This window comes from Channa argus, unplaced genomic scaffold (assembly GCF_033026475.1).
Source record: "Channa argus isolate prfri unplaced genomic scaffold, Channa argus male v1.0 Contig011, whole genome shotgun sequence".
Taxonomy (NCBI): Eukaryota; Metazoa; Chordata; class Actinopteri; order Anabantiformes; family Channidae; genus Channa; species Channa argus.
The window spans coordinates 532,547-555,831 of record NW_027125230.1 but is presented as its reverse complement, the minus strand read 5'-3'; the positions used below and the strand labels follow the sequence as shown (position 1 = coordinate 555,831).

Sequence of the window (23,285 nt, the reverse complement as noted above, 5' to 3'; positions counted from 1 at the left end):
GCTAGGGGTGTTAAAAAAAATAGCAGCATGTAAACGGTATAGTGCATTTAAATGTCCAGCATGTAAAAAATGTGCAATTGCATTGGAATGTGCAAAAAAAAACAGCAGGTAAACAGTGTAGTGCAGTAAATGTAGAATGATAAAAGTAAATAAATAATAAATAAGTGGTGGTGGAATGAGATGAGTAGTGAGTGATGAGAATGTGCTGAGTTCGGTTTGCAGTGTGTTTAAGTTCTATTTCAGTTCTGTGTGTTGAGGAGCCTGATGGCTTGTGGGAAAAAACTGTTGCATAGTCTGGATGTGGTGGCTCGAATGCTTCGGAACCTCTTTCCTGATGGCAGGAGTGTGAAGAGTGTGTGTGCGGTCGTCCACAATGCTGTTGGCTTTGCGGATGCAGCGTGTGGTGTAAATGTGCATGATAGAGGGCAGAGAGACTCCGATGATCTTCTCAGCTGTCCTCACTATCCTCTGTAGGGTCTTGCGATCCGCGACGGTGCAGTTCCCAAACCAGGCAGTGATGCAGCTGCTCAGGATGCTCTCAATGGTCCCTCTGTAGAACATGGTCAGGATGGGGGGAGGGAGATGGGCTTTCCTCAGCCTTCTCAGGAAGTAGAGACGCTGCTGGGCCTTCTTGGTGATGGAGCTGGTGTTGACTGACCAGGTGAGGTTGTCCGCCAGATGAACACCAAGGAATTTGGTGCTCTTGACTATCTCCACTGAGGATCCATCGATGATCAATGGAGAATGGTCACCCTGTGCTCTCCTGAAGTCCACAACCATCTCTTTAGTTTTGTCAACGTTCAGAGACAGGTTGTTTGCTCCACACCAGGCTGTTAATCGTTGCACCTCCTCTCTGTAGGCTGACTCGTCGTTCTTGCTGATTAAACCCACCACGGTCGTGTCATCAGCAAACTTGACTATGTGGTTTGAGCTGTGCATTGCTACACAGTCGTGCGTCAGCAGAGTGAACAGCAGAGGGCTGAGCACACAGCCCTGAGGGGCTCCAGTGCTCAGTGTGGTGGTGCTGGAGATGTTGTTCCCGATCCGGACTGACTGGGGTCTTCCAGTCAGGAAGTCCAGAATCCAGTTGCAGAGGGAGGTGTTCAGGCCCAGTATGCTCAATTTCTCAGTCAGGTGCTGAGGGATGATTGTGTTGAATGCTGAGCTGAAGTCAATGAACAGCATTCGTACGTATGAGTCCTTACTGTCCAGGTGGGTGAGGGCCAGATGGAGGGTCGTGGAGATGGCATCGTCCGTGGAACGATTTGGACGATACGCAAACTGCATGGGGTCCAGGGAGGTTGGGAGTTGGGTCTTAATGTGCCTCATGACGAGCCTCTCGAAGCACTTCATCACGATGGGTGTGAGCGCGACGGGACGGTAGTCATTGAGGCAGGAGACAGTAGACTTCTTAGGCACAGGCACGATGGTCGTTGCCTTGAGGCACGTAGGAACAACGTTGCTGCTCAGGGAGATGTTGAAGATGTCTGTGAAGACATCCGCTAGCTGTTCTGCGCACTCCCTGAGCACTCTGCCAGGAATGTTGTCTGGTCCAGCAGACTTCCGTGGGTTAACTCTGCATAGAGTTTTCCTCACTTCAGCTGTGGTTAGACAGAGCACCTGGTCACTGGGAGGTGGAGTGGACTTCCTCGCCTTCACGTTGTTCTGTGCCTCAAACCGGGCGTAGAAGTGGTTCAGCGCATCTGGGAGGGAGGCGTCGCGGTCACAATCAGGTGAAGTTGTCTTGTAGTTCGTGATCGCATGGATGCCCTGCCACATGCGCCGGGTGTCTCCGCTGTCTTCGAAGTGGTCGTGGATTTTCTTTGAGTGTGCGCGCTTTGCCTCTCTAATGGCACGGGACAGTTTGGCCCTTGCTGTTCTCAAGGCCGTCTTGTCCCCTGTTCTGAAGGCAGCGTCTCTTTGTTTCAGCAGCGCCCACACATTGGCATTTATCCACGGCTTCCTGTTGGAGCGTGTAGTGATGGTCTTGGAGATGGTCACATCGTCAACGCACTTGCTGATGTAGCTGGTTACTGTTGACGTGTATTCCTCCAAGTTGATGGAATCGCCGTTGGTTGCGGCCTCCCTAAACATGTCCCAGTCAGTGCACTCAAAACAGTCTTGAAGAGCAGAAGTAGCTCCTGCTGGCCAGGTTTTCACCTGTTTCAGAACCGGTTTAGAGCGTCTGACGAGCGGTCTGTATGCTGGAATTAGCATAACCGAGATGTGGTCTGAGTAGCCGAGATGGGGGCGGGGCTCCGCACGATACGCGCCGGGGATGTTTGTGTAAACAAGATCCAGCGTGTTCCCTCCTCTCGTTGCAAAGTCCACATGCTGATGAAGTTTAGGGAGCACAGTCCTGAGATTCGCATGGTTGAAATCTCCGGCAATAATAAACAGTCCGTCGGGGTGAGCGTTCTGCAGGTCGCTAATAGCACCGTAGAGTTCACACAGTGCCTCCTTAGCATTAGCGCTGGGGGGAATGTACACTCCGACAATGAAAACAGTGGTGAATTCCCGTGGTAAATAGAACGGTCTGCATCTAACAGTCACAAACTCCACTAGCGATGAGCAGAAACGTGAGACAAGCACAGAGTTCTTGCACCACTCCGTGTTGATGTAAACACACACGCCACCACCGCGAGTCTTACCGCACAGAGCAGCGTTTCTGTCGGCGCGAAACACGGTTAGCCCGTCTAGCTGGATGGCGGCTTCCGGAACTCTGTCACTGAGCCACGTCTCCGTGAAAACAAAGATGCAGCAGTCTCTGAATTCTCGCCGCGTGGTCCGCTGGAGTCGGATTTAGTCTAGTTTATTGTCCAGGGAGCAGACGTTGGAGAGGAGAATGGACGGTAGAGCCGGCCGGCTAGGGTTAGCATTTAGCCTAGCACGGACACCCGCCCGCTTGCCGCGCTTCCGCTTCCTCGAGCAGCGCTTCCGACGTCCCCTCACCTGGCCACCGGCGTCAGGTGACACCGAGGGCTGGGGGCCTGGTATTTGTCGCTGGGGTCGTAGCAAGCCGAGGTCGCGAAGGTTACCAATTACTTCCTCGTGCAGATTATTGTATGTATGAACCCTGTGCCGCAGCAATGTCTGGCGGTCGTAAACATGAACACAGCTGACTGTGGTGTCCATGTACTGTAAAGGGTCTGGCTAAATACGGCAAAAACACCATTTGTTGGATCCGGAGAGGCCGCTGCGAGCTACTGCCGCGCCGCCATCTTGTTCCACAGCCTAGACAGGGGCGTAACAGACCAGTACAGTTATAGTACTTTGTACTTTGCCACATTTATCTTCTTCTTAGCAAGTGTCATGCATTCTGCTTCTCCAGCGTTTTTAAGAGCTGTTGATGATGTCAAATGCAGCTTACGGCCACACTGCTCTCTAAGCGCCCGATCCCGTCCGATCTCGGCAGCCAAATAGGGCCGGGCCTTGTTAGTACTTGGTAGGAAGACCGCCTGGGAATACCACGTGCTGTAAGCTTCTTTGCTTGGGTTTACGGGCAGCACAAGCTGGTGTTACTGCCTATTTATTCATAGAAATTGTTCTATATTTTCATCAAATGTTGTTCTTTCATTGCTGTTTTGCTACTTTATTGGTTTGCCAACCATCGTGCTTCATTACTAGTAGACCATGTTACGGTCCTGGCCATATGTGTTGTTTTTATTTTCTTGTTCTTATAGGTGCCCTGCCTGATTGGCCGGATTGGGGGGCAGTACAGGAAGCTGATTGGTCCATCCTACACTTCTTGGAGTTTTAAAAGTACGGTTCCCAACAGCTAGCGAGGCTCTTTCTGGCATCAGCACCTGTTTGCTGTTCTTGGTTTCCAAACCTTATTTAGCATTTTTGAATTGTTAGGTTTTGTGCCGTGGTTTTGTTTATAAATTGTATATTTTGTAAATAGTATTAAATCTGTAGGGGTGAACTGCCATTTTCTTTGGACTGTTTTCACATTAGGGAGTTAGGGTTAGCGACTGTCTTTTGGTTTGTTTATTTCTATCAGGCTAGCTAGCACTTTCTGTGGGAAATGGCTTATTTTGTTTATTATGTTGGCCTTGGTTCGCCCTGAGTTGTAGTGTCATGTTTTGTTTGACACTTTCTTTCGTTTAAAATAAATATCATTCTGTTGGAACATCTCGATCCTGGATTTTGGTTTGGGGATCGGAGAGGGAACATGCTAATTTATCTTTGTATGTTGCACCCTGACCCCCTAGACAGGGGCGTAACAGACCAGTACAGTTATAGTACTTTGTACTTTGCCACATTTATCTTCTTCTTAGCAAGTGTCATGCTTTCTGCTTCTCCAGCGTTTTTAAGAGCTGTTGATGATGTCAAATGCAGCTTACGGCCACACCGCTCTCTAAGCGCCCGATCCCGTCCGATCTCGGCAGCCAAATAGGGCCGGGCCTTGTTAGTACTTGGTAGGAAGACCGCCTGGGAATACCACGTGCTGTAAGCTTCTTTGCTTGGGTTTACGGGCAGCACAAGCTGGTGTTACTGCCTATTTATTCATAGAAATTGTTCTATATTTTCATCAAATTTTGTTCTTTCATTGCTGTTTTGCTACTTTATTGGTTTGCCAACCATCGTGCTTCATTACTAGTAGACCATGTTACGGTCCTGGCCATATGTGTTGTTTTTATTTTCTTGTTCTTATAGGTGCCCTGCCTGATTGGCCGGATTGGGGGGCAGTACAGGAAGCTGATTGGTCCATCCTACACTTCCTGGAGTTTTAAAAGTACGGTTCCCAACAGCTAGCGAGGCTCTTTCTGGCATCAGCACCTGTTTGCTGTTCTTGGTTTCCAAACCTTATTTAGCATTTTTGAATTGTTAGGTTTTGTGCCGTGGTTTTGTTTATAAATTGTATATTTTGTAAATAGTATTAAATCTGTAGGGGTGAACTGCCATTTTCTTTGGACTGTTTTCACATTAGGGAGTTAGGGTTAGCGACTGTCTTTTGGTTTGTTTATTTCTATCAGGCTAGCTAGCACTTTCTGTGGGAAATGGCTTATTTTGTTTATTATGTTGGCCTTGGTTCGCCCTGAGTTGTAGTGTCATGTTTTGTTTGACACTTTCTTTCGTTTAAAATAAATATCATTCTGTTGGAACATCTCGATCCTGGATTTTGGTTTGGGGATCGGAGAGGGAACATGCTAATTTATCTTTGTATGTTGCACCCTGACCCCCTAGACAGGGGCGTAAAGGACCAGTACAGTTATAGTACTTTGTACTTTGCCACATTTATCTTCTTCTTAGCAAGTGTCATGCATTCTGCTTCTCCAGCGTTTTTAAGAGCTGTTGATGATGTCAAATGCAGCTTACGGCCACACCGCTCTCTAAGCGCCCGATCTCGTCCGATCTCGGCAGCCAAATAGAGCCGGGCCTGGTTAGTACTTGGTAGGAAGACCGCCTGGGAATACCAGGTGCTGTAAGCTTTTTTGCTTGGGTTTACGGGCAGCACAAGCTGGTGTTACTGCCTATTTATTCATAGAAATTGTTCTATATTTTCATCAAATTTTGTTCTTTCATTGCTGTTTTGCTACTTTATTGGTTTGCCAACCATCGTGCTTCATTACTAGTAGACCATGTTACGGTCCTGGCCATATGTGTTGTTTTTATTTTCTTGTTCTTATAGGTGCCCTGCCTGATTGGCCGGATTGGAGGGCAGTACAGGAAGCTGATTGGTCCATCCTACACTTCCTGGAGTTTTAAAAGTACGGTTCCCAACAGCTAGCGAGGCTCTTTCTGGCATCAGCACCTGTTTGCTGTTCTTGGTTTCCAAACCTTATTTAGCATTTTTGAATTGTTAGGTTTTGTGCCGTGGTTTTGTTTATAAATTGTATATTTTGTAAATAGTATTAAATCTGTAGGGGTGAACTGCCATTTTCTTTGGACTGTTTTCACATTAGGGAGTTAGGGTTAGCGACTGTCTTTTGGTTTGTTTATTTCTATCAGGCTAGCTAGCACTTTCTGTGGGAAATGGCTTATTTTGTTTATTATGTTGGCCTTGGTTCGCCCTGAGTTGTAGTGTCATGTTTTGTTTGACACTTTCTTTCGTTTAAAATAAATATCATTCTGTTGGAACATCTCGATCCTGGATTTTGGTTTGGGGATCGGAGAGGGAACATGCTAATTTATCTTTGTATGTTGCACCCTGACCCCCTAGACAGGGGCGTAACAGACCAGTACAGTTATAGTACTTTGTACTTTGCCACATTTATCTTCTTCTTAGCAAGTGTCATGCATTCTGCTTCTCCAGCGTTTTTAAGAGCTGTTGATGATGTCAAATGCAGCTTACGGCCACACCGCTCTCTAAGCGCCCGATCTCGTCCGATCTCGGCAGCCAAATAGAGCCGGGCCTGGTTAGTACTTGGTAGGAAGACCGCCTGGGAATACCAGGTGCTGTAAGCTTTTTTGCTTGGGTTTACGGGCAGCACAAGCTGGTTTTACTGCCTATTTATTCGCGAAGGTTACCAATTACTTCCTCGTGCAGATTATTGTATGTATGAACCCTGTGCCGCAGCAATGTCTGGCGGTCGTAAACATGAACACAGCTGACTGTGGTGTCCATGTACTGTAAAGGGTCTGGCTAAATACGGCAAAAACACCATTTGTTGGATCCGGAGAGGCCGCTGCGAGCTTCTGCCGCGCCGCCATCTTGTTCCACAGCCTAGACAGGGGCGTAACAGACCAGTACAGTTATAGTACTTTGTACTTTGCCACATTTATCTTCTTCTTAGCAAGTGTCATGCATTCTGCTTCTCCAGCGTTTTTAAGAGCTGTTGATGATGTCAAATGCAGCTTACGGCCACACCGCTCTCTAAGCGCCCGATCTCGTCCGATCTCGGCAGCCAAATAGAGCCGGGCCTGGTTAGTACTTGGTAGGAAGACCGCCTGGGAATACCACGTGCTGTAAGCTTCTTTGCTTGGGTTTACGGGCAGCACAAGCTGGTGTTACTGCCTATTTATTCATAGAAATTGTTCTATATTTTCATCAAATTTTGTTCTTTCATTGCTGTTTTGCTACTTTATTGGTTTGCCAACCATCGTGCTTCATTACTAGTAGACCATGTTACGGTCCTGGCCATATGTGTTGTTTTTATTTTCTTGTTCTTATAAGTGCCCTGCCTGATTGGCCGGATTGGGGGGCAGTACAGGAAGCTGATTGGTCCATCCTACACTTCCTGGAGTTTTAAAAGTACGGTTCCCAACAGCTAGCGAGGCTCTTTCTGGCATCAGCACCTGTTTGCTGTTTTTGGTTTCCAAACATTATTTAGCATTTTTGAATTGTTAGGTTTTGTGCCGTGGTTTTGTTTATAAATTGTATATTTTGTAAATAGTATTAAATCTGTAGGGGTGGACTGCCATTTTCTTTGGACTGTTTTCACATTAGGGAGTTAGGGTTAGCGACTGTCTTTTGGTTTGTTTATTTCTATCAGGCTAGCTAGCACTTTCTGTGGGAAATGGCTTATTTTGTTTATTATGTTGGCCTTGGTTCGCCCTGAGTTGTAGTGTCATGTTTTGTTTGACACTTTCTTTCGTTTAAAATAAATATCATTCTGTTGGAACATCTCGATCCTGGATTTTGGTTTGGGGATCGGAGAGGGAACATGCTAATTTATCTTTGTATGTTGCACCCTGACCCCCTAGACAGGGGCGTAACAGACCAGTACAGTTATAGTACTTTGTACTTTGCCACATTTATCTTCTTCTTAGCAAGTGTCATGCATTCTGCTTCTCCAGCGTTTTTAAGAGCTGTTGATGATGTCAAATGCAGCTTACGGCCACACCGCTCTCTAAGCGCCCGATCTCGTCCGATCTCGGCAGCCAAATAGAGCCGGGCCTGGTTAGTACTTGGTAGGAAGACCGCCTAGGAATACCAGGTGCTGTAAGCTTTTTTGCTTGGGTTTACGGGCAGCACAGCCTGGTGTTACTGCCGATTTATTCATAGAAATTGTTCTATATTTTCATGAAATTTTGTTCTTTCATTGCTGTTTTGCTACTTTATTGGTTTGTCAACCATCGTGCTTCTTTACTACTAGTCCAGTACCGTTTTAGTACTTTGCCACATTTATCTTCTTCTTAGCAAGTGTCATGCATTCTGCTTCTCCAGCGTTTTTAAGAGCTGTTGATGATGTCAAATGCAGCTTACGGCCACACCGCTCTCTAAGCGCCCGATCTCGTCCGATCTCGGCAGCCAAATAGAGCCGGGCCTGGTTAGTACTTGGTAGGAAGACCGCCTGGGAATACCAGGTGCTGTAAGCTTTTTTGCTTGGGTTTACGGGCAGCACAAGCTGGTGTTACTGCCTATTTATTCATAGAAATTGTTCTATATTTTCATCAAATTTTGTTCTTTCATTGCTGTTTTGCTACTTTATTGGTTTGCCAACCATCGTGCTTCATTACTAGTAGACCATGTTACGGTCCTGGCCATATGTGTTGTTTTTATTTTCTTGTTCTTATAGGTGCCCTGCCTGATTGGCCGGATTGGAGGGCAGTACAGGAAGCTGATTGGTCCATCCTACACTTCCTGGAGTTTTAAAAGTACGGTTCCCAACAGCTAGCGAGGCTCTTTCTGGCATCAGCACCTGTTTGCTGTTCTTGGTTTCCAAACCTTATTTAGCATTTTTGAATTGTTAGGTTTTGTGCCGTGGTTTTGTTTATAAATTGTATATTTTGTAAATAGTATTAAATCTGTAGGGGTGAACTGCCATTTTCTTTGGACTGTTTTCACATTAGGGAGTTAGGGTTAGCGACTGTCTTTTGGTTTGTTTATTTCTATCAGGCTAGCTAGCACTTTCTGTGGGAAATGGCTTATTTTGTTTATTATGTTGGCCTTGGTTCGCCCTGAGTTGTAGTGTCATGTTTTGTTTGACACTTTCTTTCGTTTAAAATAAATATCATTCTGTTGGAACATCTCGATCCTGGATTTTGGTTTGGGGATCGGAGAGGGAACATGCTAATTTATCTTTGTATGTTGCACCCTGAACCCCTAGACAGGGGCGTAACAGACCAGTACAGTTATAGTACTTTGTACTTTGCCACATTTATCTTCTTCTTAGCAAGTGTCATGCATTCTGCTTCTCCAGCGTTTTTAAGAGCTGTTGATGATGTCAAATGCAGCTTACGGCCACACCGCTCTCTAAGCGCCCGATCTCGTCCGATTTCGGCAGCCAAATAGAGCCGGGCCTGGTTAGTACTTGGTAGGAAGACCGCCTAGGAATACCAGGTGCTGTAAGCTTTTTTGCTTGGGTTTACGGGCAGCACAGCCTGGTGTTACTGCCGATTTATTCATAGAAATTGTTCTATATTTTCATGAAATTTTGTTCTTTCATTGCTGTTTTGCTACTTTATTGGTTTGTCAACCATCGTGCTTCATTACTAGTAGACCATGTTACGGTCTTGGCCATATGTGTTGTTTTTATTTTGTTGTTCTTATAGGTGCCCTGCCTGATTGGCCGGATTTGGGGGAAGTACAGGAAGCTGATTGGTCCATCCTACACTTCCTGGAGTTTTAAAAGTACGGTTCCCAACAGCTAGCGAGGCTCTTTCTGGCATCAGCACCTGTTTGCTGTTCTTGGTTTCCAAACCTTATTTAGCATTTTAGAATTGTTAGGTTTTGTGCCGTGGTTTTGTTTATAAATTGTATATTTTGTAAATAGTATTAAATCTGTAGGGGTGAACTGCCATTTTCTTTGGACTGTTTTCACATTAGGGAGTTAGGGTTAGCGACTGTCTTTTGGTTTGTTTATTTCTATCAGGCTAGCTAGCACTTTCTGTGGGAAATGGCTTATTTTGTTTATTATGTTGGCCTTGGTTCGCCCTGAGTTGTAGTGTCATGTTTTGTTTGACACTTTCTTTCGTTTAAAATAAATATCATTCTGTTGGAACATCTCGATCCTGGATTTTGGTTTGGGGATCGGAGAGGGAACATGCTAATTTATCTTTGTATGTTGCACCCTGACCCCCTAGACAGGGCCGTAACAGACCAGTACAGTTATAGTACTTTGTACTTTGCCACATTTATCTTCTTCTTAGCAAGTGTCATGAATTCTGCTTCTCCAGCGTTTTTAAGAGCTGTTGATGATGTCAAATGCAGCTTACGGCCACACCGGCTCTAAGCGCCCGATCTCGTCCGATCTCGGCAGCCAAATAGAGCCGGGCCTGGTTAGTACTTGGTAGGAAGACCGCCTGGGAATACCAGGTGCTGTAAGCTTTTTTGCTTGGGTTTACGGGCAGCACAAGCTGGTGTTACTGCCTATTTATTCATAGAAATTGTTCTATATTTTCATCAAATTTTGTTCTTTCATTGCTGTTTTGCTACTTTATTGGTTTGTCAACCATCGTGCTTCATTACTAGTAGACCATGTTACGGTCCTGGCCAGATGTGTTGTTTTTATTTTGTTGTTCTTATAGGTGCCCTGCCTGATTGGCCGGATTTGGGGGAAGTACAGGAAGCTGATTGGTCCATCCTACACTTCCTGGAGTTTTAAAAGTACGGTTCCCAACAGCTAGCGAGGCTCTTTCTGGCATCAGCACCTGTTTGCTGTTCTTGGTTTCCAAACCTTATTTAGCATTTTTGAATTGTTAGGTTTTGTGCCGTGGTTTTGTTTATAAATTGTATATTTTGTAAATAGTATTAAATCTGTAGGGGTGGACTGCCATTTTCTTTTGATTGTTTTCTCTTGTTTTCACATTAGGGAGTTAGGGTTAGCGACTGTCTTTTGGTTTGTTTATTTCTATCAGGCTAGCTAGCACTTTCTGTGGGAAATGGCTTATTTTGTTTATTATGTTGGCCTTGGTTCGCCCTGAGTTGTAGTGTCATGTTTTGTTTGACACTTTCTTTCGTTTAAAATAAATATCATTCTGTTGGAACATCTCGATCCTGGATTTTGGTTTGGGGATCGGAGAGGGAACATGCTAATTTATCTTTGTATGTTGCACCCTGACCCCCTAGACAGGGGCGTAACAGACCAGTACAGTTATAGTACTTTGTACTTTGCCACATTTATCTTCTTCTTAGCAAGTGTCATGCATTCTGCTTCTCCAGCGTTTTTAAGAGCTGTTGATGATGTCAAATGCAGCTTACGGCCACACCGCTCTCTAAGCGCCCGATCTCGTCCGATCTCGGCAGCCAAATAGAGCCGGGCCTGGTTAGTACTTGGTAGGAAGACCGCCTGGGAATACCAGGTGCTGTAAGCTTTTTTGCTTGGGTTTACGGGCAGCACAAGCTGGTGTTACTGCCTATTTATTCATAGAAATTGTTCTATATTTTCATCAAATTTTGTTCTTTCATTGCTGTTTTGCTACTTTATTGGTTTGTCAACCATCGTGCTTCATTACTAGTAGACCATGTTACGGTCCTGGCCATATGTGTTGTTTTTATTTTGTTGTTCTTATAGGTGCCCTGCCTGATTGGCCGGATTTGGGGGAAGTACAGGAAGCTGATTGGTCCATCCTACACTTCCTGGAGTTTTAAAAGTACGGTTCCCAACAGCTAGCGAGGCTCTTTCTGGCATCAGCACCTGTTTGCTGTTCTTGGTTTCCAAACCTTATTTAGCATTTTAGAATTGTTAGGTTTTGTGCCGTGGTTTTGTTTATAAATTGTATATTTTGTAAATAGTATTAAATCTGTAGGGGTGAACTGCCATTTTCTTTGGACTGTTTTCACATTAGGGAGTTAGGGTTAGCGACTGTCTTTTGGTTTGTTTATTTCTATCAGGCTAGCTAGCACTTTCTGTGGGAAATGGCTTATTTTGTTTATTATGTTGGCCTTGGTTCGCCCTGAGTTGTAGTGTCATGTTTTGTTTGACACTTTCTTTCGTTTAAAATAAATATCATTCTGTTGGAACATCTCGATCCTGGATTTTAGTTTGGGGATCGGAGAGGGAACATGCTAATTTATCTTTATATTTTGCACCCTGACCCCCTAGACAGGGGCGTAACAGACCAGTACAGTTATAGTACTTTGTACTTTGCCACATTTATCTTCTTCTTAGCAAGTGTCATGAATTCTGCTTCTCCAGCGTTTTTAAGAGCTGTTGATGATGTCAAATGCAGCTTACGGCCACACCGCTCTCTAAGCGCCCGATCTCGTCCGATCTAGGCAGCCAAATAGAGCCGGGCCTGGTTAGTACTTGGTAGGAAGACCGCCTGGGAATACCAGGTGCTGTAAGCTTTTTTGCTTGGGTTTACGGGCAGCACAAGCTGGTGTTACTGCCTATTTATTCATAGAAATTGTTCTATATTTTCATCAAATTTTGTTCTTTCATTGCTGTTTTGCTACTTTATTGGTTTGTCAACCATCGTGCTTCATTACTAGTAGACCATGTTACGGTCCTGGCCATATGTGTTGTTTTTATTTTGTTGTTCTTATAGGTGCCCTGCCTGATTGGCCGGATTTGGGGGAAGTACAGGAAGCTGATTGGTCCATCCTACACTTCCTGGAGTTTTAAAAGTACGGTTCCCAACAGCTAGCGAGGCTCTTTCTGGCATCAGCACCTGTTTGCTGTTCTTGGTTTCCAAACCTTATTTAGCATTTTAGAATTGTTAGGTTTTGTGCCGTGGTTTTGTTTATAAATTGTATATTTTGTAAATAGTATTAAATCTGTAGGGGTGAACTGCCATTTTCTTTGGACTGTTTTCACATTAGGGAGTTAGGGTTAGCGACTGTCTTTTGGTTTGTTTATTTCTATCAGGCTAGCTAGCACTTTCTGTGGGAAATGGCTTATTTTGTTTATTATGTTGGCCTTGGTTCGCCCTGAGTTGTAGTGTCATGTTTTGTTTGACACTTTCTTTCGTTTAAAATAAATATCATTCTGTTGGAACATCTCGATCCTGGATTTTGGTTTGGGGATCGGAGAGGGAACATGCTAATTTATCTTTGTATGTTGCACCCTGACCCCCTAGACAGGGCCGTAACAGACCAGTACAGTTATAGTACTTTGTACTTTGCCACATTTATCTTGTTCTTAGCAAGTGTCATGAATTCTGCTTCTCCAGCGTTTTTAAGAGCTGTTGATGATGTCAAATGCAGCTTACGGCCACACCGCTCTCTAAGCGCCCGATCTCGTCCGATCTCGGCAGCCAAATAGAGCCGGGCCTGGTTAGTACTTGGTAGGAAGACCGCCTGGGAATACCAGGTGCTGTAAGCATTTTTGCTTGGGTTTACGGGCAGCACAAGCTGGTGTTACTGCCTATTTATTCATAGAAATTGTTCTATATTTTCATCAAATTTTGTTCTTTCATTGCTGTTTTGCTACTTTATTGGTTTGTCAACCATCGTGCTTCATTACTAGTAGACCATGTTACGGTCCTGGCCATATGTGTTGTTTTTATTTTGTTGTTCTTATAGGTGCCCTGCCTGATTGGCCGGATTTGGGGGAAGTACAGGAAGCTGATTGGTCCATCCTACACTTCCTGGAGTTTTAAAAGTACGGTTCCCAACAGCTAGCGAGGCTCTTTCTGGCATCAGCACCTGTTTGCTGTTCTTGGTTTCCAAACCTTATTTAGCATTTTAGAATTGTTAGGTTTTGTGCCGTGGTTTTGTTTATAAATTGTATATTTTGTAAATAGTATTAAATCTGTAGGGGTGAACTGCCATTTTCTTTGGACTGTTTTCACATTAGGGAGTTAGGGTTAGCGACTGTCTTTTGGTTTGTTTATTTCTATCAGGCTAGCTAGCACTTTCTGTGGGAAATGGCTTATTTTGTTTATTATGTTGGCCTTGGTTCGCCCTGAGTTGTAGTGTCATGTTTTGTTTGACACTTTCTTTCGTTTAAAATAAATATCATTCTGTTGGAACATCTCGATCCTGGATTTTGGTTTGGGGATCGGAGAGGGAACATGCTAATTTATCTTTGTATGTTGCACCCTGACCCCCTAGACAGGGCCGTAACAGACCAGTACAGTTATAGTACTTTGTACTTTGCCACATTTATCTTCTTCTTAGCAAGTGTCATGAATTCTGCTTCTCCAGCGTTTTTAAGAGCTGTTGATGATGTCAAATGCAGCTTACGGCCACACCGCTCTCTAAGCGCCCGATCTCGTCCGATCTCGGCAGCCAAATAGAGCCGGGCCTGGTTAGTACTTGGTAGGAAGACCGCCTGGGAATACCAGGTGCTGTAAGCTTTTTTGCTTGGGTTTACGGGCAGCACAAGCTGGTGTTACTGCCTATTTATTCATAGAAATTGTTCTATATTTTCATCAAATTTTGTTCTTTCATTGCTGTTTTGCTACTTTATTGGTTTGTCAACCATCGTGCTTCATTACTAGTAGACCATGTTACGGTCCTGGCCATATGTGTTGTTTTTATTTTGTTGTTCTTATAGGTGCCCTGCCTGATTGGCCGGATTTGGGGGAAGTACAGGAAGCTGATTGGTCCATCCTACACTTCCTGGAGTTTTAAAAGTACGGTTCCCAACAGCTAGCGAGGCTCTTTCTGGCATCAGCACCTGTTTGCTGTTCTTGGTTTCCAAACCTTATTTAGCATTTTAGAATTGTTAGGTATTGTGCCGTGGTTTTGTTTATAAATTGTATATTTTGTAAATAGTATTAAATCTGTAGGGGTGAACTGCCATTTTCTTTGGACTGTTTTCACATTAGGGAGTTAGGGTTAGCGACTGTCTTTTGGTTTTTTTATTTCTATCAGGCTAGCTAGCACTTTCTGTGGGAAATGGCTTATTTTGTTTATTATGTTGGCCTTGGTTCGCCCTGAGTTGTAGTGTCATGTTTTGTTTGACACTTTCTTTCGTTTAAAATAAATATCATTCTGTTGGAACATCTCGATCCTGGATTTTGGTTTGGGGATCGGAGAGGGAACATGCTAATTTATCTTTGTATGTTGCACCCTGACCCCCTAGACAGGGCCGTAACAGACCAGTACAGTTATAGTACTTTGTACTTTGCCACATTTATCTTCTTCTTAGCAAGTGTCATGAATTCTGCTTCTCCAGCGTTTTTAAGAGCTGTTGATGATGTCAAATGCAGCTTACGGCCACACCGCTCTCTAAGCGCCCGATCTCGTCCGATCTAGGCAGCCAAATAGAGCCGGGCCTGGTTAGTACTTGGTAGGAAGACCGCCTGGGAATACCAGGTGCTGTAAGCTTTTTTGCTTGGGTTTACGGGCAGCACAAGCTGGTGTTACTGCCTATTTATTCATAGAAATTGTTCTATATTTTCATCAAATTTTGTTCTTTCATTGCTGTTTTGCTACTTTATTGGTTTGTCAACCATCGTGCTTCATTACTAGTAGACCATGTTACGGTCCTGGCCATATGTGTTGTTTTTATTTTGTTGTTCTTATAGGTGCCCTTCCTGATTGGCCGGATTTGGGGGAAGTACAGGAAGCTGATTGGTCCATCCTACACTTCCTGGAGTTTTAAAAGTACGGTTCCCAACAGCTAGCGAGGCTCTTTCTGGCATCAGCACCTGTTTGCTGTTCTTGGTTTCCAAACCTTATTTAGCATTTTTGAATTGTTAGGTTTTGTGCCGTGGTTTTGTTTATAAATTGTATATTTTGTAAATAGTATTAAATCTGTAGGGGTGGACTGCCATTTTCTTTGGACTGTTTTCACATTAGGGAGTTAGGGTTAGTGACTGTCTTTTGGTTTGTTTATTTCTATCAGGCTAGCTAGCACATTCTGTGGGAAATGGCTTATTTTGTTTATTATGTTGGCCTTGGTTCGCCCTGAGTTGTAGTGTCATGTTTTGTTTGACACTTTCTTTCGTTTAAAATAAATATCATTCTGTTGGAACATCTCGATCCTGGATTTTGGTTTGGGGATCGGAGAGGGAACATGCTAATTTATCTTTGTATGTTGCACCCTGACCCCCTAGACAGGGGCGTAACAGACCAGTACAGTTATAGTACTTTGTACTTTGCCACATTTATCTTCTTCTTAGCAAGTGTCATGCATTCTGCTTCTCCAGCGTTTTTAAGAGCTGTTGATGATGTCAAATGCAGCTTACGGCCACACTGCTCTCTAAGCGCCCGATCCCGTCCGATCTCGGCAGCCAAATAGGGCCGGGCCTTGTTAGTACTTGGTAGGAAGACCGCCTGGGAATACCACGTGCTGTAAGCTTCTTTGCTTGGGTTTACGGGCAACACAAGCTCGTGTTACTGCCTATTTATTCATAGAAATTGTACTATATTTTCATCAAATTTTGTTCTTTCATTGCTGTTTTGCTACTTTATTGGTTTGTCAACCATCGTGCTTCATTACTAGTAGACCATGTTACGGTCCTGGCCATATGTGTTGTTTTTATTTTCTTGTTCTTATAGGTGCCCTGCCTGATTGGCCGGATTGGGGGGCAGTACAGGAAGCTGATTGGTCCATCCTACACTTCCTGGAGTTTTAAAAGTACGGTTCCCAACAGCTAGCGAGGCTCTTTCTGGCAGCAGCACCTGTTTGCTGTTCTTGGTTTCCAAACCTTATTTAGCATTTTTGAATTGTTAGGTTTTGTGCCGTGGTTTTGTTTATAAATTGTATATTTTGTAAATAGTATTAAATCTGTAGGGGTGAACAGCCATTTTCTTTTGATTGTTTTCTCTTGTTTTCACATTAGGGAGTTAGGGTTAGCGACTGTCTTTTGGTTTGTTTATTTCTATCAGGCTAGCTAGCACTTTCTGTGGGAAATGGCTTATTTTGTTTATTATGTTGGCCTTGGTTCGCCCTGAGTTGTAGTGTCATGTTTTGTTTGACACTTTCTTTCGTTTAAAATAAATATCATTCTGTTGGAACATCTCGATCCTGGATTTTGGTTTGGGGATCGGAGAGGGAACATGCTAATTTATCTTTGTATGTTGCACCCTGACCCCCTAGACAAGGGCGTAACAGACCAGTACAGTTATAGTACTTTGTACTTTGCCACATTTATCTTCTTCTTAGCAAGTGTCATGCATTCTGCTTCTCCAGCGTTTTTAAGAGCTGTTGATGATGTCAAATGCAGCTTACGGCCACACCGCTCTCTAAGCGCCCGATCCCGTCCGATCTCGGCAGCCAAATAGGGCCGGGCCTTGTTAGTACTTGGTAGGAAGACCGCCTGGGAATACCACGTGCTGTAAGCTTCTTTGCTTGGGTTTACGGGCAGCACAAGCTGGTGTTACTGCCTATTTATTCATAGAAATTGTTCTATATTTTCATCAAATTTTGTTCTTTCATTGCTGTTTTGCTACTTTATTGGTTTGCCAACCATCGTGCTTCATTACTAGTAGACCATGTTACGGTCCTGGCCATATGTGTTGTTTTTATTTTCTTGTTCTTATAGGTGCCCTGCCTGATTGGCCGGATTGGGGGGCAGTACAGGAAGCTGATTGGTCCATCCTACACTTCCTGGAGTTTTAAAAGTACGGTTCCCAACAGCTAGCGAGGCTCTTTCTGGCATCAGCACCTGTTTGCTGTTCTTGGTTTCCAAACCTTATTTAGCATTTTTGAATTGTTAGGTTTTGTGCTGTGGTTTTGTTTATAAATTGTATATTTTGTAAATAGTATTAAATCTGTAGGGGTGAACTGCCATTTTCTTTGGACTGTTTTCACATTAGGGAGTTAGGGTTAGCGACTGTCTTTTGGTTTGTTTATTTCTATCAGGCTAGCTAGCACTTTCTGTGGGAAATGGCTTATTTTGTTTATTATGTTGGCCTTGGTTCACCCTGAGTTGTAGTGTCATGTTTTGTTTGACACTTTCTTTCGTTTAAAATAAATATCATTCTGTTGGAACATCTCGATCCTGGATTTTGGTTTGGGGATCGGAGAGGGAACATGCTAATTTATCTTTGTATGTTGCACCCTGACCCCCTAGTCAAGTCAAGTGGCTTTTATTGTCATTTCTACTATACACAGTTGTTCACAGTACACAGTTGAAACGAGATAACGTTCCTCCAAGAACCAAGGTGCTACAAACAACACAAGTTATAATAAAGTGCATCGAGTGCAACCAAGTGCAAACAGTGCAGACGAAAAAACAGTACAGACGTACAGTGTAGACAGACAACACAAGTAACACAGGACAGGACACAAGACACAAGACCCAAGACGGTGCCGACCAGTAAACCTACTGTATACTATTTTACAGTACAGTACAGTTCAGTTAAGTGTGCTAGGGGTGTTAAAAAAAAGAGCAGCATGTAAACGGTATTGTGCATTTAAATGTCCAGCATGTAAAAAAAGTGCAATTGCATTGGAATGTGCAAAAAAAAACAGCAGGTAAACAGTGTAGTGCAGTAAATGTAGAATGATAAAAGTAAATAAATAATAAATAAGTGGTGGTGGAATGAGATGAGTAGTGAGTGATGAGAATGTGCTGAGTTCGGTTTGCAGTGTGTTTAAGTTCTATTTCAGTTCTGTGTGTTGAGGAGCCTGATGGCTTGTGGGAAAAAACTGTTGCATAGTCTGGATGTGGTGGCCCGAATGCTTCGGAACCTCTTTCCTGATGGCAGGAGTGTGAAGAGTGTGTGTGATGGGTGTGTGCGGTCGTCCACAATGCTGTTGGCTTTGCGGATGCAGCGTGTGGTGTAAATGTGCATGATAGAGGGCAGAGAGACTCCGATGATCTTCTCAGCTGTCCTCACTATCCTCTGTAGGGTCTTGCGATCCGCGACGGTGCAGTTTCCAAACCAGGCAGTGATGCAGCTGGTCAGGATGCTCTCAATGGTCCCTCTGTAGAACATGGTCAGGATGGGGGGAGGGAGATGGGCTTTCCTCAGCCTTCTCAGGAAGTAGAGACGCTGCTGGGCCTTCTTGGTGATGGAGCTGGTGTTGACTGACCAGGTGAGGTTGTCCGCCAGATGAACACCAAGGAATTTGGTGCTCTTGACTATCTCCACTGAGGATCCATCGATGATCAATGGAGAATGGTCACCCTGTGCTCTCCTGAAGTCCACAACCATCTCTTTAGTTTTGTCAACGTTCAGAGACAGGTTGTTTGCTCCACACCAGGCTGTTAATCGTTGCACCTCCTCTCTGTAGGCTGACTCGTCGTTCTTGCTGATTAAACCCACCACGGTCGTGTCATCAGCAAACTTGACTATGTGGTTTGAGCTGTGCATTGCTACACAGTCGTGCGTCAGCAGAGTGAACAGCAGAGGGCTGAGCACACAGCCCTGAGGGGCTCCAGTGCTCAGTGTGGTGGTGCTGGAGATGTTGTTCCCGATCCGGACTGACTGGGGTCTCCCAGTCAGGAAGTCCAGAATCCAGTTGCAGAGGGAGGTGTTCAGGCCCAGTATGCTCAATTTCTCAGTCAGGTGCTGAGGGATGATTGTGTTGAATGCTGAGCTGAAGTCAATGAACAGCATTCGTACGTATGAGTCCTTACTGTCCAGGTGGGTGAGGGCCAGATGGAGGGTCGTGGAGATGGCATCGTCCGTGGAACGATTTGGACGATACGCAAACTGCATGGGGTCCAGGGAGGTTGGGAGTTGGGTCTTAATGTGCCTCATGACGAGCCTCTCGAAGCACTTCATCACGATGGGTGTGAGCGCGACGGGACGGTAGTCATTGAGGCAGGAGACAGTAGACTTCTTAGGCACAGGCACGATGGTCGTTGCCTTGAGGCACGTAGGAACAACGTTGCTGCTCAGGGAGATGTTGAAGATGTCTGTGAAGACATCCGCTAGCTGTTCTGCGCACTCCCTGAGCACTCTGCCAGGAATGTTGTCTGGTCCAGCAGACTTCCGTGGGTTAACTCTGCATAGAGTTTTCCTCACTTCAGCTGTGGTTAGACAGAGCACCTGGTCACTGGGAGGTGGAGTGGACTTCCTCGCCTTCACGTTGTTCTGTGCCTCAAACCGGGCGTAGAAGTGGTTCAGCGCATCTGGGAGGGAGGCGTCGCGGTCACAATCAGGTGAAGTTGTCTTGTAGTTCGTGATCGCCTGGATGCCCTGCCACATGCGCCGGGTGTCTCCGCTGTCTTCGAAGTGGTCGTGGATTTTTTTTTGAGTGTGCGCGCTTTGCCTCTCTAATGGCACGGGACAGTTTGGCCCTTGCTGTTCTCAAGGCCGTCTTGTCCCCTGTTCTGAAGGCAGCGTCTCTTTGTTTCAGCAGCGCACACACATTGGCATTTATCCACGGCTTCCTGTTGGAGCGTGTAGTGATGGTCTTGGAGATGGTCACATCGTCAACGCACTTGCTGATGTAGCTGGTTACTGTTGACGTGTATTCCTCCAAGTTGATGGAATCGCCGTTGGTTGCGGCCTCCCTAAACATGTCCCAGTCAGTGCACTCAAAACAGTCTTGAAGAGCAGAAGTAGCTCCTGCTGGCCAGGTTTTCACCTGTTTCAGAACCGGTTTAGAGCGTCTGACGAGCGGTCTGTATGCTGGAATTATCATAACCGAGATGTGGTCTGAGTAGCCGAGATGGGGGCGGGGCTCCGCACGATACGCGCCGGGGATGTTTGTGTAAACAAGATCCAGCGTGTTCCCTCCTCTCGTTGCAAAGTCCACATGCTGATGAAGTTTAGGGAGCACAGTCCTGAGATTCGCATGGTTGAAATCTCCGGCAATAATAAACAGTCCGTCGGGGTGAGCGTTCTGCAGGTCGCTAATAGCACCGTAGAGTTCACACAGTGCCTCCTTAGCATTAGCGCTGGGGGGAATGTACACTCCGACAATGAAAACAGTGGTGAATTCCCGTGGTAAATAGAACGGTCTGCATCTAACAGTCACAAACTCCACTAGCGATGAGCAGAAACGTGAGACAAGCACAGAGTTCTTGCACCACTCCGTGTTGATGTAAACACACACGCCACCACCGCGAGTCTTACCACACAGAGCAGCGTTTCTGTCGGCGCGAAACACGGTTAGCCCGTCTAGCTGGATGGCGGCTTCCGGAACTCTGTCACTGAGCCACGTCTCCGTGAAAACAAAGATGCAGCAGTCTCTGAATTCTCGCCGCGTGGTCCGCTGGAGTCGGATTTAGTCTAGTTTATTGTCCAGGGAGCAGACGTTGGAGAGGAGAATGGACGGTAGAGCCGGCCGGCTAGGGTTAGCATTTAGCCTAGCACGGACACCCGCCCGCTTGCCGCGCTTCCGCTTCCTCGAGCAGCGCTTCCGACGTCCCCTCACCTGGCCACCGGCGTCAGGTGACACCGAGGGCTGGGGGCCTGGTATTTGTCGCTGGGGTCGTAGCAAGCCGAGGTCGCGAAGGTTACCAATTACTTCCTCGTGCAGATTATTGTATGTATGAACCCTGTGCCGCAGCAATGTCTGGCGGTCGTAAACATGAACACAGCTGACTGTGGTGTCCATGTACTGTAAAGGGTCTGGCTAAATACGGCAAAAACACCATTTGTTGGATCCGGAGAGGCCGCTGCGAGCTACTGCCGCGCCGCCATCTTGTTCCACAGCCTAGACAGGGGCGTAACAGACCAGTACAGTTATAGTACTTTGTACTTTGCCACATTTATCTTCTTCTTAGCAAGTGTCATGCATTCTGCTTCTCCAGCGTTTTTAAGAGCTGTTGATGATGTCAAATGCAGCTTACGGCCACACTGCTCTCTAAGCGCCCGATCCCGTCCGATCTCGGCAGCCAAATAGGGCCGGGCCTTGTTAGTACTTGGTAGGAAGACCGCCTGGGAATACCACGTGCTGTAAGCTTCTTTGCTTGGGTTTACGGGCAGCACAAGCTGGTGTTACTGCCTATTTATTCATAGAAATTGTTCTATATTTTCATCAAATTTTGTTCTTTCATTGCTGTTTTGCTACTTTATTGGTTTGTCAACCATCGTGCTTCATTACTAGTAGACCATTTTACGGTCCTGGCCATATGTGTTGTTTTTATTTTGTTGTTCTTATAGGTGCCCTGCCTGATTGGCCGGATTTGGGGGAAGTACAGGAAGCTGATTGGTCCATCCTACACTTCCTGGAGTTTTAAAAGTACGGTTCCCAACAGCTAGCGAGGCTCTTTCTGGCATCAGCACCTGTTTGCTGTTCTTGGTTTCCAAACCTTATTTAGCATTTTTGAATTGTTAGGTTTTGTGCCGTGGTTTCGTTTATAAATTGCATATTTTGTAAATAGTATTAAATCTGTAGGGGTGAACTGCCATTTTCTTTGGACTGTTTTCACATTAGGGAGTTAGGGTTAGCGACTGTCTTTTGGTTTGTTTATTTCTATCAGGCTAGCTAGCACTTTCTGTGGGAAATGGCTTATTTTGTTTATTATGTTGGCCTTGGTTCGCCCTGAGTTGTAGTGTCATGTTTTGTTTGACACTTTCTTTCGTTTAAAATAAATATCATTCTGTTGGAACATCTCGATCCTGGATTTTGGTTTGGGGATCGGAGAGGGAACATGCTAATTTATCTTTGTATGTTGCACCCTGACCCCCTAGACAGGGGCGTAACAGACCAGTACAGTTATAGTACTTTGTACTTTGCCACATTTATCTTCTTCTTAGCAAGTGTCATGCATTCTGCTTCTCCAGCGTTTTTAAGAGCTGTTGATGATGTCAAATGCAGCTTACGGCCACACCGCTCTCTAAGTGCCCGATCTCGTCCGATCTCGGCAGCCAAATAGAGCCGGGCCTGGTTAGTACTTGGTAAGAAGACCACCTGGGAATACCAGGTGCTGTAAGCTTTTTTGCTTGGGTTTACGGGCAGCACAAGCTGGTGTTACTGCCTATTTATTCATAGAAATTGTTCTATATTTTCATCAAATTTTGTTCTTTCATTGCTGTTTTGCTACTTTATTGGTTTGCCAACCATCGTGCTTCATTACTAGTAGACCATGTTACGGTCCTGGCCATATGTGTTGTTTTTATTTTCTTGTTCTTATAGGTGCCCTGCCTGATTGGCCGGATTGGGGGGCAGTACAGGAAGCTGATTGGTCCATCCTACACTTCCTGGAGTTTTAAAAGTACGGTTCCCAACAGCTAGCGAGGCTCTTTCTGGTATCAGCACCTGTTTTCTGTTCTTGGTCTCCAAACCTTATTTAGCATTTTTGAATTGTTAGGTTTTGTGCCGTGGTTTTGTTTATAAATTGTATATTTTGTAAATAGTATTAAATCTGTAGGGGTGAACTGCCATTTTCTTTGGACTGTTTTCACATTAGGGAGTTAGGGTTAGCGACTGTCTTTTGGTTTGTTTATTTCTATCAGGCTAGCTAGCACTTTCTGTGGGAAATGGCTTATTTTGTTTATTGTGTTGGCCTTGGTTCGCCCTGAGTTGTAGTGTCATGTTTTGTTTGACACTTTCTTTCGTTTAAAATAAATATCATTCTGTTGGAACATCTCGATCCTGGATTTTGGTTTGGGGATCGGAGAGGGAACATGCTAATTTATCTTTGTATGTTGCACC

The 23,285-nt window shown here is 45.0% G+C and overlaps 18 pseudogenes; all 18 read left to right on the top strand.

The window, feature by feature from the left end:
• The first annotated feature begins 3,364 nt into the window (after positions 1-3,364).
• Positions 3,365-3,483, top strand: LOC137111629 (5S ribosomal RNA; annotated as a pseudogene).
• Positions 3,484-4,340: 857 nt separating this feature from the next.
• On the top strand, positions 4,341-4,459 carry LOC137111544 (5S ribosomal RNA; annotated as a pseudogene).
• An 857-nt stretch (positions 4,460-5,316) lies between these two features.
• On the top strand, positions 5,317-5,435 carry LOC137111860 (5S ribosomal RNA; annotated as a pseudogene).
• An 857-nt stretch (positions 5,436-6,292) lies between these two features.
• On the top strand, positions 6,293-6,411 carry LOC137111859 (5S ribosomal RNA; annotated as a pseudogene).
• Positions 6,412-6,800: 389 nt separating this feature from the next.
• Positions 6,801-6,919, top strand: LOC137111398 (5S ribosomal RNA; annotated as a pseudogene).
• Positions 6,920-7,776: 857 nt separating this feature from the next.
• LOC137112095 (5S ribosomal RNA) lies at positions 7,777-7,895 on the top strand (annotated as a pseudogene).
• Positions 7,896-8,146: 251 nt separating this feature from the next.
• Positions 8,147-8,265, top strand: LOC137111858 (5S ribosomal RNA; annotated as a pseudogene).
• An 857-nt stretch (positions 8,266-9,122) lies between these two features.
• On the top strand, positions 9,123-9,241 carry LOC137111415 (5S ribosomal RNA; annotated as a pseudogene).
• An 857-nt stretch (positions 9,242-10,098) lies between these two features.
• On the top strand, positions 10,099-10,216 carry LOC137111491 (5S ribosomal RNA; annotated as a pseudogene).
• Positions 10,217-11,083: 867 nt separating this feature from the next.
• On the top strand, positions 11,084-11,202 carry LOC137111856 (5S ribosomal RNA; annotated as a pseudogene).
• Positions 11,203-12,059: 857 nt separating this feature from the next.
• LOC137111433 (5S ribosomal RNA) lies at positions 12,060-12,178 on the top strand (annotated as a pseudogene).
• Positions 12,179-13,035: 857 nt separating this feature from the next.
• LOC137112023 (5S ribosomal RNA) lies at positions 13,036-13,154 on the top strand (annotated as a pseudogene).
• An 857-nt stretch (positions 13,155-14,011) lies between these two features.
• LOC137111855 (5S ribosomal RNA) lies at positions 14,012-14,130 on the top strand (annotated as a pseudogene).
• An 857-nt stretch (positions 14,131-14,987) lies between these two features.
• Positions 14,988-15,106, top strand: LOC137111432 (5S ribosomal RNA; annotated as a pseudogene).
• Positions 15,107-15,963: 857 nt separating this feature from the next.
• Positions 15,964-16,082, top strand: LOC137111628 (5S ribosomal RNA; annotated as a pseudogene).
• An 867-nt stretch (positions 16,083-16,949) lies between these two features.
• LOC137111543 (5S ribosomal RNA) lies at positions 16,950-17,068 on the top strand (annotated as a pseudogene).
• A 4,403-nt stretch (positions 17,069-21,471) lies between these two features.
• On the top strand, positions 21,472-21,590 carry LOC137111627 (5S ribosomal RNA; annotated as a pseudogene).
• Positions 21,591-22,447: 857 nt separating this feature from the next.
• LOC137111408 (5S ribosomal RNA) lies at positions 22,448-22,566 on the top strand (annotated as a pseudogene).
• The last annotated feature ends 719 nt before the right edge of the window (positions 22,567-23,285 follow it).